Source organism: Tasmannia lanceolata, unplaced genomic scaffold (genome assembly GCF_043159265.1).
Source record: "Tasmannia lanceolata isolate RefF3 unplaced genomic scaffold, GAP_Taslan_0.1 ptg000037l, whole genome shotgun sequence".
NCBI classification, from domain to species: domain Eukaryota; kingdom Viridiplantae; phylum Streptophyta; class Magnoliopsida; order Canellales; family Winteraceae; genus Tasmannia; species Tasmannia lanceolata.
In genome coordinates, this window is record NW_027518714.1 from 25542763 (window position 1) to 25555431 (window position 12669).

General features: G+C 38.8%; 1 pseudogene; it reads right to left on the reverse strand.

Moving 5' to 3' along the window:
• Positions 1 to 535: 535 nt before the first annotated feature.
• On the reverse strand, positions 536 to 1315 carry LOC143861345 (protein FAR1-RELATED SEQUENCE 5 pseudogene; annotated as a pseudogene).
• Positions 1316 to 12669: the final 11354 nt, after the last annotated feature.

Genomic DNA, 12669 nt, shown 5'->3' on the forward strand with positions numbered 1-12669 from the left:
CACTGCATGGCATTGAAATTTGCTCAACCAACTTCTTCTTCTGTTCACATTCCGCTAACCAAGCATCAAAAGCTTCATTCATCTTCTTGAAGAGACTCTTATCACTCTGCATTTCTTCTAGAAGGTGTTGATGCTTTCCTATCAAGCACCATTTCTGAAGAGGAGTAGCGTCATCACTATCTTCTTCTCCTGCAGGCACTCCACCACCAACATGATATCTCGCCCCAACAATCCATCTATGTAAGATATATCTCGCAGGAATGCTCGTTAAACGCTTCAAGGTCATAATGCGGAGTATATGTCTACATAAAATCCCCTCAATTTCAAACTTCGCACATGCACATGTAGCCTTCACGCCCTCTTTAGATTCCTCATACACAACCTTCGACCATTTCCATATTGGGTCATCACTGAAACCAACGATGTATTCGATGACGTTGCCATTCTTACATGTCTCCTCTTCCCACAAATCAATACTTTCAGTAAACTCGTTTTGGAATATGGTAAACAATGCCCTCATATAACAATCTCCTGCTTATGCTTCCAACCGATTTTTTCCTTTCAATACAGCTTTTGTTGATTTAGTATTGAAGTCTTCTTGAGATTCGAACTTACGACGAGCAAAGAGTGCCCTATCATATTGTTGGACAAATTCTTGTAAAGCTGTATTTTGATTGACGAAGCCATCAAAGAAGGCATTTATGCTCTCACTACGTGAACTGGATACCATGTCAGCAGTGAACGTGCCTCTAAAATAAACTGGCACCCAATGACTCCGCAACTCCCACATTTTCGCTAGCCAGTCTTTTTCACCAATGTTATATTTCTCAACCATCTTTTTCCACTCCATCTCAGAATCTGATATTTTTTTCCTATAAAACCAATGAGAATAATCTTTTTCAAAGTCACTAGTTGGGTCTCTAAAAGCTGGAATATGCTCAACTAGATGCTTCTTGATGTGCCAATAGCAGAACCGATGGCGAGTAGTAGGGAATACACTATGAATTGCGTTTCGCATTGCCCCATCCATATCGGTTATTATGCAACCATGAGCCTTCCCAAACATACACCTCAACCATTGCTCAAACAACCATGTAAACGTCTCTTCCTTCTCGTCTGCTAGTAGTGCACATCCAAAGAGGGCAGACTGTCTATGATGGTTCACCCCAGTAAATGGAGCGAAAGGCATCTGATACCTATTAGTCTTGTACATAACATCGAAAATAATTACGTCACTAAATGTTAGGTACGCAGTCCTTGCCCATGCGTCAACCCAAAACATAGATCTTAAATTGCCCACCTCATCCAACTCCATAGAAAACAAGAAGTTGGGATCTTCTGATCATTTCTTTTGGAAATGTTCTGCTACTATGACTGCTTCTCTCCCCATATTGTTCTGTCGTCGTATTCTCAAATGGGAAACCACTTGATTGGTTGTGATTTGTGCAGCTGATCCTTTACATGACTCATTAATAGCCCTCGCAATACCAGCAGGCGGCAATCCACTATCTCGGAGCAAATCTATCAAATTCTTACAGGCATTGCTCTAATGGAATCCATTATGTGAACGATCTAATCGTATTCTGTCAGGGGAAGTGAGAGCATGACAATGAGTGGGTTGAAAAGCAGTGACAACCCAGTTACCATTTTTGCGTAATATCTCCAACTTCGCTTCACAACCCTCCCGCTTATGGCGACGCACTTTCACTTCTTTTCCAGCCTGTCTCTTATCATTCGAGTTTCTAAACCCCTCTTTATCACATACGAATCTCCTCCATATTACAACTTTAGTATCCTTCTTCAAAGTAGCAGTCTTAGCTTTCCGAATTCCAAAGCCTGTAACCAATGCGTATAAATTATAATACTGATAGGCAGCTACTTCGTTCTCAAACTCCAAACCAACAAATGGTACAATACGTACATTGCCCTAACAATCATCCTTAATAGGTGTACTAAAGTTCCCACTACATCCCACATCATTATCACCTTGTACCAAAGCAGCCTCATTAAGATTTCCATCCCCATCAACCATAACTAATTCATCTCCACCAGCTTTCTCATTTACTCCTTGAGACTCCGACCATGTATCTTCAATCAAAAGTAACATATTTACATCAATTTGATCAATAGATAACACACAAGGTTCCAACTCATTACTCCTATCCATCGGTTCTATACAATGTCTTCAATCCCTTCTCATAAGACTGAAGTGAGAAGGAAAAAAATCCCTAGCAAAAAACAGAGAAAAGTTAAAAATAAAAATAAAAAAAATCAATGGTTTGGCTTTTTTGGAAGAGCCCTAGCAAGGCGTGATGGATCAAGGGATAGGATCAGCAGGTGTGTTTAGCTACTGAGAAGCTTTCCTTCCTACTAAGGCCCTGTTATGGATTTTGAGAACCGATTGTCAGCCCAAAACTGATTATTGGATCAAATTTACGTTAAATTTTTAGTCCAATAATCACTTTTTAACTCACAATGGGTTCTCAAAATCCAAAACAAACAGGGCCTAAGTGAGGCAATTACTTGAATCTTTATTCAATGAAAAGAAGAAAAGAACTTGACTCAATAGCAATGCATCTGGTGTAAAAGCAGAGGCTACATGAAGTCATGGGGCCCACTTGAGTTCATCACAAGATGGGTTTATTTATTCTCATATGATTTGTGGGAAAAAAACTCCCTGGAAGCATCCCAAAACAGCAGCTACAAAACCCTAGTTTCTAAACAACATAGAAACCCATCTTCAAATCCATGGATATGAGAAAAGTTACAGATCTTTCGAACCAAAAAACTCTCTTGAAAACCCATCTTAAAAACTCCCTTGAAATCCATGGATATGAGAAAAGTTACATAAAACTAGGGTTTCGAACCAAAAAAAAAAAAACCGTAGCTTTCGAACCAAAAAAAGCTACAGATCTTTCACTATATATGAGAAAAGTAAAAAAAAAAAAAAGAAGAAGAAGAAATCTGATTCAATCTGAGAGCCTCGAGAGAAATCTGCTTCTAAAGGAAAAAAAATGAAGAAATCTGAGAGAGATCTTGAAAGAGGAGAGAGTTAGAGAGAAAGTACCTGTTTTGATCTTCAAACACGAATGAGGAATGAGGGAGAGAAGCCGAAACCCAAGCCGAAACCCTTTCTCTGTCTTTTTTCTTTGTAGAGCTGAAGTGGGTTTTGGGGTATTTTTAGCGCTGGAATGTTTTTAGCACTCAAATGTTTTTAAAATAACATCTTCGATCATTCACTCAAGATCCAACAGCTTATAATATGGGAGGACTAGAGATTGTTTTCTACTCGGCAGACTAGACTCACTTTTCTCATATATATATATATATATATATATATATATATATATATATATATATATATATATATATATATATATATATATATATAGGGAAAGTGATTGTGAGCGGCCCCTCATATAAGCTTATATGAGGTGACCGCTAAAAACATGGTGGGCCCAAATTTTTTGGGTGATCCGAACCGGTCATTTGATAGGCTCTGACATAGATAGGGGTGCCCAAAAAATCAGCTCCATAGGATCATCCCAACCCTTCAAACTGTGGAGGTGAAAGAGGGGGAAATGGGCGGGTATAAATTTGCCCACTTTTCCGTCCATTTTCCCCTCTTTCACCTCCACAGTACGAAGGGTTAGGATGATCCTATGGAGCTGATTTTTGGGCACCTCTTATCTATGCCAGGGCCTATCAAATGACCGGTTCGGATCACCCCAAAAATGTGGGCCCATCATGTTTTTAGTGGTCACCTCATATAAGCTTATATGAGGGGCCGCTCACAATCACTTTCCCCTATATATATATATATGAGAATAGAGTTCCTAAGGTGTCACCTCATATAGCTTATATGAGGTGGCGCTTAAAAACATAAGGGGCCCACTTTGTTTGGATGATCCAAAGCATTCATTTGATACGCCCTCACATAGATAGGGTGTGCCCAAAAAATCAACTTCATAGGATCATCCTAACCCTTCCATTTGCGGAGGTTGAAATGGATGGGTATAAACCTCTATAAATCTGCCCATTTTTAACCTCCATAAATGAAAGGGTTAGGATGATCCTATGGACCTGATTTTTTGTAGGCACCATATCCATCTAAAGGCCTTTCAAATGAGTGGTTTGGATCACCCCAAAAATGTGGGGCCTTTATGTTTTGTGAGCGCCACCTCATATAAGCTATATGAGGTGACACCTTAGGAACTCTATTCTCTCTCTCTCTCTCTCTCTCTCTCTCTCTCTATATATATATATATATATATATATATATATATATATATATATCCGATACTAAGTCGGACATTCGCACTCTACTTTGACAGATTTCTAATTTTGCGTTGTTAACTTCGAAAAATCATATCTTCCTCGTTTCTTATCGGATTTCGACGTTCTTATACTCTATGGAAAGCTAAGAGATAGTAATTTTTGTTAAAAGTACTTTAAAATTTATTAGACTATTCTCTAGACCTATTATTCATAAGATAATGGCCTATGGTGAACCAAGCAAGTGCCATTTTGGTACTTCTTCATTTTTAAGTTCTCTTTGGCACTTGAGCTTTGGGTCCACTTGATTTCTATGATTAATTTAACTTGTTTGGGTCTTAATTAATTGCCTCTTGATGTCTCTAAGGAATTCTAAGTGAGAGATATGGATTTTACAATCTAATTCAACTAAGACTTGACTTTAATCTTCGAATTGTGTCTTTAAGTCTTCAAGTTGATCTTTTCATCTTCCATCTCCACTTCTCTGTCTTCCTTAATCTTTCAATCAAGCTCCATTGCCTTGATTCAAGCTTCCTTCACGTTGTGCTTTCAACCTAAATAAAAACTTATTAGTATATAACATAATGAATCAACTTGTCTTTGGAATCATCAAAACAAGATTAGAAATATTGTCAAAGGTTGAACCATTGGGCTTACAAAAAGATTTGGATGAAAAAATTGCTTGTGACTAGGGATAATGGGCGAGGGAGATGGACAATACCTCTTTTCTGAATCATTAGAGCCCGAATTATATGTAGTAAATATGCGTGATGTAAATAGAAAAACTCTTTCATATTTTTTGAATAGCCATTGCTACCCTTGAGACCATGGTTTTTATAATGGGATGGCTCACTTTGTTTTAAACTTTTTTTTATTGGTTGCTGAGAGCCTTTTGAGAATTGTAATAGCGTTTGACACTTCGTAAATAAATGTAAAATAAGGTGAGTTAGTCATGTTATCAAAACATGATCGTGCATATATCAATCCCCTTTCTGCATCTTGTAGAATTTTAGAGAATTTCTATTATTCTTGGATGCTTTACAATAATCTCAAGATGTGCTTTATATAGAGCTCTTACATGATAAACATGGAATGGAATTAAGATAATTATAGAAGGAAATAATCCTAATCAAATCTACTTTACTAATCTCTCTTGCTTGCCTCTTCTAATCCACTTGGCTAATTTATCTAGTTGCTTCATTTAGCCAACTTACCCAATCTACCTCCAAGATGATCCAACGGTGGGATCATAACCCAATCGAAGTGTTGGATCCCACATATTCTAACATGCCCCCCGCAAACATATATGGATTGAAAATCGATATGCGTTTGATTACTAAAATTCCCAAAGAACAAAAGTAAATTATTTTTTTATGCAGACTATTACAATTGATGTTTGATATTGCTGAAGATGAATTGCCGCTTGTTGTTGAAGAATGTGTCGCATGAAAGATGAGCCGCTTAGAGCCTCAAAGAACTGAATTGGACTCAAGTCAGAATAGGCAAGTCTTTAGGCCGGATTTGAATACCGAACCTTCTAGAAATGGGTCACAATGGACCAAAGTCTCGATGGGCAAAAGGATGCCTCGATGGGCGAGAATGGGCCTCAATGGGCCAGACAAATGAATCGGCAAAGAATCCTCATGGAATTTGGCTTTCTCAAGCACGGACCTCAAAGAATCGAGGTCCCTCAACTGAGTAGAGCGATGTATTTCAGGCACGCACCTCGAAGAGGTACCTCAACTGAAATGGATCAAGAACTAAAAGAGAGAAAAAAGGGAAGTATAGAGATGGGCGACGAATAACAAGGCAAATATCAACAAAAAAAAGTAATGACTTTGAGGATTTAAACTGTGCATGAAAAGGAGGGTGCAAATATTCCAAATTTCGGGGTGAGATATTTGGGTAAAGATGGGGGCTGTTTTCATAAAGACAAAGGAACTATTAGCAATTAAATATTTTTTGAAGAAAATGTGGTGGTGCTATCGAATTCAGAGGTAGAAATTTCATGAAAGACAAGAGGGTTGCTGCTAATTCCCTAGATGAATGATAATCACTTTTCATTCTTTTCTTCATTGGTATCATCACCGCAAGTATCAAAGAGAAAAGAAACTCTTGAACATAGGGATTCAAAACCGGATTGTGAAAATACCATTCACAGATTGCTCGGTGTTGTTCATTCTTCGTCACCATGAAAACAAGGTGCACGCCAAGGATGGATGATAGACAATAGATGCCGAGTAGCAATTCTAATGCTTTAGTAGAACCTTCTTAAGCAGACGAAAGGAAAAGAGAATGGTCAGGCCATAGAGACTAGAAACGAACATATCATCCAAGCAAAGATGTAATGTGAAGAAATATTTTAAAACCAAAGACGAGATCTCTGGTTGTGTATATGATCTAGAGAGACAGATGGTAGCGTTGATTAATTCGAGAAGAAGACTACGAGGGCAGTGGGTAGGAGGCTATGCGGAGAATGGAAGAAGAGAGATTGGAGAAATCCCAATGAGAGTTTAAGATTTGCAGCGATAGTGGCCTGGCGGATGGCTAGATCGGCCGTCCGCCGGAGAACGGCATTACACAAGTTGTGGGCAACCCTAGGTCGTTCGGATCTACCGCTCTGATGCCATGTAGAATTTTAGAGAATTTCTATTATTCTTGGATGCTTTACAATAATCTCAAGATGTGCTTTATATAGAGCTCTTACATGATAAACATGGAATTAAGATAATTATAGAAGAAAATAATCCTAATCAAATCTACTTTACTAATCTCTCTTGCTTGCCTCTTCTAATCCACTTGGCTAATTTATCTAGTTGCTTCATTTAGCCAACTTACCCAATCTACCTCCAAGATGATCAAACAGTGGGATCATAACCCAATCGAAGTGTTGGATCCCACATATTCTAACACATCTATCTGTGGACCCCGATCTGAGAGAGGCGGGGGACGAGCCCCCACGAAGAAGTATCTCTCTGGAATCATCGACGTGAATGGAGAGCTCTACCAAGGAACTCTCGAAAGAAGTGCCCCTCACAGCATGAGTGGCGATACAAAGGGAGATACCTCTCGATTCGGGGACTAGCCCAGATTCGAGGTGTACCTTAAACAAAGAAGAGTCGTCATCCAAGGAAGTAGGCCCTGGATCCCATACTATGCTCTGTTGCAACGGATAACCAGAGATATAAAAAGAAGGTTCGTGCCTGGTTACGAATTTGGAAGGTCTGAAGAGCACCTCATCCGCCCAAGTGCAAACATCTGGTCTCTTATGCCATTTACTTAATGATTTGAAGAGTTTTGGGCGAAAGTCATGTGAAATGGGAACACATATCTCCAAGAAGATGTCTACCTAATCATGCATGTCTCGGAGATGAGTAATAAGCATACATAAAAAAAGTGAAATAAGTGTCACCTAAGAATAACTAGGTTATGAATGTCATACCTAATTGGTGTCTAAGTTCTGGTGTGCAAACACATGCATGCTACAGTTAAAAGTATAGGATCTATACATGAAAGTAAGAAAACACAACAAAACACACAACACAAATCAACTCTATACACGACTTGACAAGACGAATCCTAAAACTCTAATGCAATACTTGACTCGGACCAGAATGGCCATCCACCCTGGATGCTCTACGTATCCCGTCCTCGGGAAGAATCAGAATCAACGTAGTTTGATGACCTATTCTAAACTACAATGCCTAACCATCTAGAACCGCTATCCTAGACTTTATCCACTAGACTCGACTGGTTTTTAAAGCTTTTTGCACGATTATTTAAGTTCATGTGAATTATAATTTTTAGGACTCTCTATATGCCCTAACTAATGCAAGTTGATTAGCCTTAAGCTAATGCAGGTGGGCCCTACATCCTATGTGTATCTAGGCTGTGCAACCTAATGAAAACCATAGGCTGACTATAAGCTTCCTAGTCTAGCCATCAGTTCAACTAAATGTCTAACCGATCAACTCGAGGCCTCCTAACTCTAGGAAAACTCACACGACAGGACATACCATATCAATACAAACATGACAGCCTCCTAACTCTAAAATACCCCAAACAGCTAGGACAGACTCCTAACTCTAGGGGAAGATCTTTTTGAAAAAAGGTTTTGAATAATTTTTGTATTTTTAGAGGGTTTGAAAAGTTTGTTTTTTAAAGGTTTGGCTGGACTTGGGATGTGGATCCCAAGCTGCACTACGTACCCTGTGGAAGGGATCAAGCTAACGTAGTTCGGAACAGACTTCCTAGCTACTCTTGCTGACTCAAGATTTTTGAGATTTTTTGGAAATTTCAGATGTTTTTGATGTTTTTGGAATTTTTGACACAAGAGGACAGAATCCTATCATCATAAGGGTAGGACAGACTCTTGATATCCCACAAAGGTTGGACAGCATCCTATGCTTTGCGGGGGAATTGAACAGAATCACGACTATGCAAGGGTTGGACAGCATCCTATACCTTGTAAGAGTGGATAAAAATCACATGACTTGATGAGAGGTTGGACAGAACCCTAACCCCTATGATGATAGGACAGACTTCTGAAAGATTGACTCTCTAGCTAAAGACAGACTTCTGAAAGATTGACTCTCTAGCTAAAGACAGACTCTTATGCTAAAGGATTGACTCTCAAACTGGTGACTCTAAGAGAGGTGCTAATGAGACATGGCATGTCTCCTATGGATGGATTCACTAATGAGACAAAGCTTGTCTCTAAAGGATATAACTTTCTCTGCATGAGACATAGCCTGTCTCCCTGAGGGTAAGCTTTTCTACGAGACAAAGCATGTCTCTCTAAAAGGGTGTGACTTTCTATGAGACAAAGCATGTCTCCTAACAGGGTAAAACATTTCATGCTGAGACATAGCTTGTCTCCCTAAAAAGGCTCTAGATAACTCTTTCATTGCCCTTGCAATGAATGGGTTTCTAAACACTGAGTACATCTAAAATAAGAGGGGAGTGCTACTTGGACCGAGCAAGTCCCCTAAAGATGAGCTTGGGCTAACACCTTCATCGCCCTGGCGATGAATGGAATGATCTAATGACTTGAGGCTATCTTTATAAAAGACAAAAGGAAGAGGGATACTACATGGACCAAGTAGGTCTCCCTAAAAGATGGGCTTGGGATAACTCCTTCATCGCCCTCGCAATGTATATGACTCATATCTACGATACATGAACTCATAACTAAGGGAGCAAGACTTAACAAAGCAACATGGAGACACATAGCCAAGAAAAAAAACAAGTATCTAACTTCCAATCAAGTAAAATGACTATACAACTTTCTTTCCTATAAACATACATCTTCTGAATTGAAGAAAGCAAGACACGTTATTCTAAAACTTAGAGAATTAAATGGCCAACATGAATACCAACAGAAGCTAAACCCAGCCCAAGTAGAAAATAACACAATATGAACCTCATAGAATTGATCTTATCAATATTGGAACTCATCAAACACACGAGTCAGATTCCTCATTCTCAAAGCTTATATGAAGGGAGTGGCACGATTGGTAATGAATTCCTAAGAAGATAAAATGACTGAACTCCAACAATTAGGCTATATCCTAGTTGAATTGCCAAAGTTTAAATAGCCTAAGGGATCCTACACCACCATTCTCCAGAACACAAAGTTATCTTATGCTACCCATTCTCGTATCCCAGCTTAAATGCATGTATTTGGTTTCAAAACCAATAATAAAAGAAAGAAGAGATCGAACCTAGGAAGAGAACCGATAAAGGGATCAGATAGACTCGTTGAAATACACCAGTAGAATTAAATGAGAATTTAGTTTGAGAAGATCCAAAGATTGACGAAATATGAAAGGTCCCCTAAGAGAACAATCTCAACAGGTTCATACTTGCACAAACTCATCTTATATTTTCATAATCACCTTGTTACCACAATTTCTAAAATGAAAGAAACTCTGAGAAACTTATTAAAAATGAGAAAGACAAGATGTCATCAAATTGGAAAAATAACAGAAGCATAAAGCTCTTCAACTACTAATAATGAGGTCTAGCTTGTGCAGCTAACAAGATCAATTCTGGCATCTTGTATAGTTAACCATGCTTTAAAGGGCCACGTAAAAAAAATTGATTTATGCATCTCTACAGAACTAAGAAGATTGAAAGAGCCGACTCAGATTGAAGGATAATAACTAATTTTACGAAATTAACTTGAGTTGCTATCAAAACCCAAACACGTTGCAAATGAGCATAAGCAAAATGATACTGACGTGGCACCATTACATTTAATATATATGCATATAACTGGGCTTGCCCTTTAGCTTATTTCAATGAATGATCGAATGCTATAATAGTTTCCCCAAACAAATTAAGAGAAGAGTATGACCACAATCAGCTCGGGAAACAATTGAAACATGATAACATTCATATTCACAGGTTAGAGCACAAATATAGATACTATATATAAAACATCATCACTAAAGGAGCAATAAAAATAAGAAGACCAAATCAGCTTTCTCAATGAGTTAGAAATTGGTTACCCTAACTCAATTTCAAGGTTAAAGCTATTGAAACGACAGAATCAACATACATATACTTAGATCAAATATCATTCACACAATGATCAAAACAAAAAATCCAAATGCAGAAGAATCAATTATCAGGACATGATTTCTAAAGTCTAAATTGTTAGAAAACAAATCTGAGAAGCATACACTTAGATTTACACCATTCAACAAAAGAATTCTTAAGATTCAGAATAATACCTGAGTGAGACAAGAATAATTCTTTTTGTCAATGTATTTTCCTCGTCTTTTTCTTCTTTTAGCACTAAGTCACCTCAGACATGGATAAATCTGGTCTATGACTTGTAAAATCGAACTTTTCTCAGCCACAACTTTATTCAAACGGAGCATGACCCGAGTTTGGCTGGAATTTCACCGGAGAAGGAGAGAATGATCGGAGAAATAGGATTTTGAGTTAAGGTTTGTAAAAAATAAATCTAGGGTTTGGTAGCATGAAACTGAGCTAATATAAAAGAAAAAAAACTTGTATGGACTGCAATAGAAGCAAGAGATAGACGTAATGGTGGTGCCGGTTGAATCTCCGGCAAGATCGCTGGAGAAGAAGGAACAATGAAGCAAGGGTTTCTACCTTAAATCTAAGATTTTGAAAAACTTTTAGCTAGAGCTTGTGCAAGAGAACATGGAAAACAGTGAGAAATGAGGAAGAAAATATGAGGAGCATGCCGGCCGGAGTTCGAACTTGCCGGAAAATGGAGATCGGAGAAGAAGAAGAAGGGAGTTAGGGTTTGGGCGATTTTTTTTCTCTGTTAGGGTTAAAAAGAGAACCCAAAAATTTTCTGAAATGAGGCTTGTATTTGGTATTTATAGGTAAAATTCGGGGGGATACTGGCACTACTAAATGATGGGCGCACGGTTAGTTGATAAGGCGCACGCGCAATCCGTGCCTTATTCAGATTTGGATCGCACTGTTCCATGATTAATTCGCCCCCTCTTAGGATAAACTCACCCCCCTTTCTGGTTTACACTACGCACACTATCCAGGCTAGTTTGCAAGGCAAACGTGCTCGGATCTCGACGAAATTTTGCAGCGACCTCGGTGGGACCCTAACCTAGCTTAGGGTGAAGTTTGGGATCCTAATTCATTCATTTGATGGGGTCTTTCACAAAATTGGAAGGTTTAGGGCACGGTCAAAATGGGGTGTCTACACTATCACTTCAAACAACCACCTCACCAAATTATCATTGGATCTGAACTTTGTAGCTATGATATTGTTAGGGTGCAACTCGGGTCGGGTTCCACGCGAAAAAAAAATTCATGGGTCAGGTTGTGTCTGAGTCGGTTCGGATTCGGGTTGAGGAAAGTTGCACCCGAGCTGGGTTGGGTTCGTTTTCGGGTTGAGGTGTAGGGCTGACCCGACCCGCATCAAAACCCGACATTTTTTGTTTAAAAAAAATGAATATTGTTTTGTTCTTTTAAGAACATAAAAACCTAGAGGGGAAAGATATCACCATAACCTGTTCAACCAGATCCAACCTGACTCAACCCGACCCGAATTGGGAAATCCGGTCGGGCTCAGGTCACTATCAGGTTGGGATAATAAATTTTCGGGTTGGGTGTGGTTAGCCTTCATCGGGTTGAGAATTTAGAGTTTCGGGTTGGCTTCAACCAAAACCGACCCGAGTTGCACCCCTTGATTAGCCTCAAATAATTCAAAGCAAGAGAGTATCATTATTAGAAAAGAGGGGATTTTCTAGGCAATTTGGCAATACCCAATTTCAGCTCACTTTTTCAAGAGAGAACAGCCACCTCACACGAATTAAGACAAAATCTTCTGTAACTTGAAAAAGTGAGCTGAAAAAGTTATCACTTTTGGGCTCTACTTGTGCTATGTGAAGG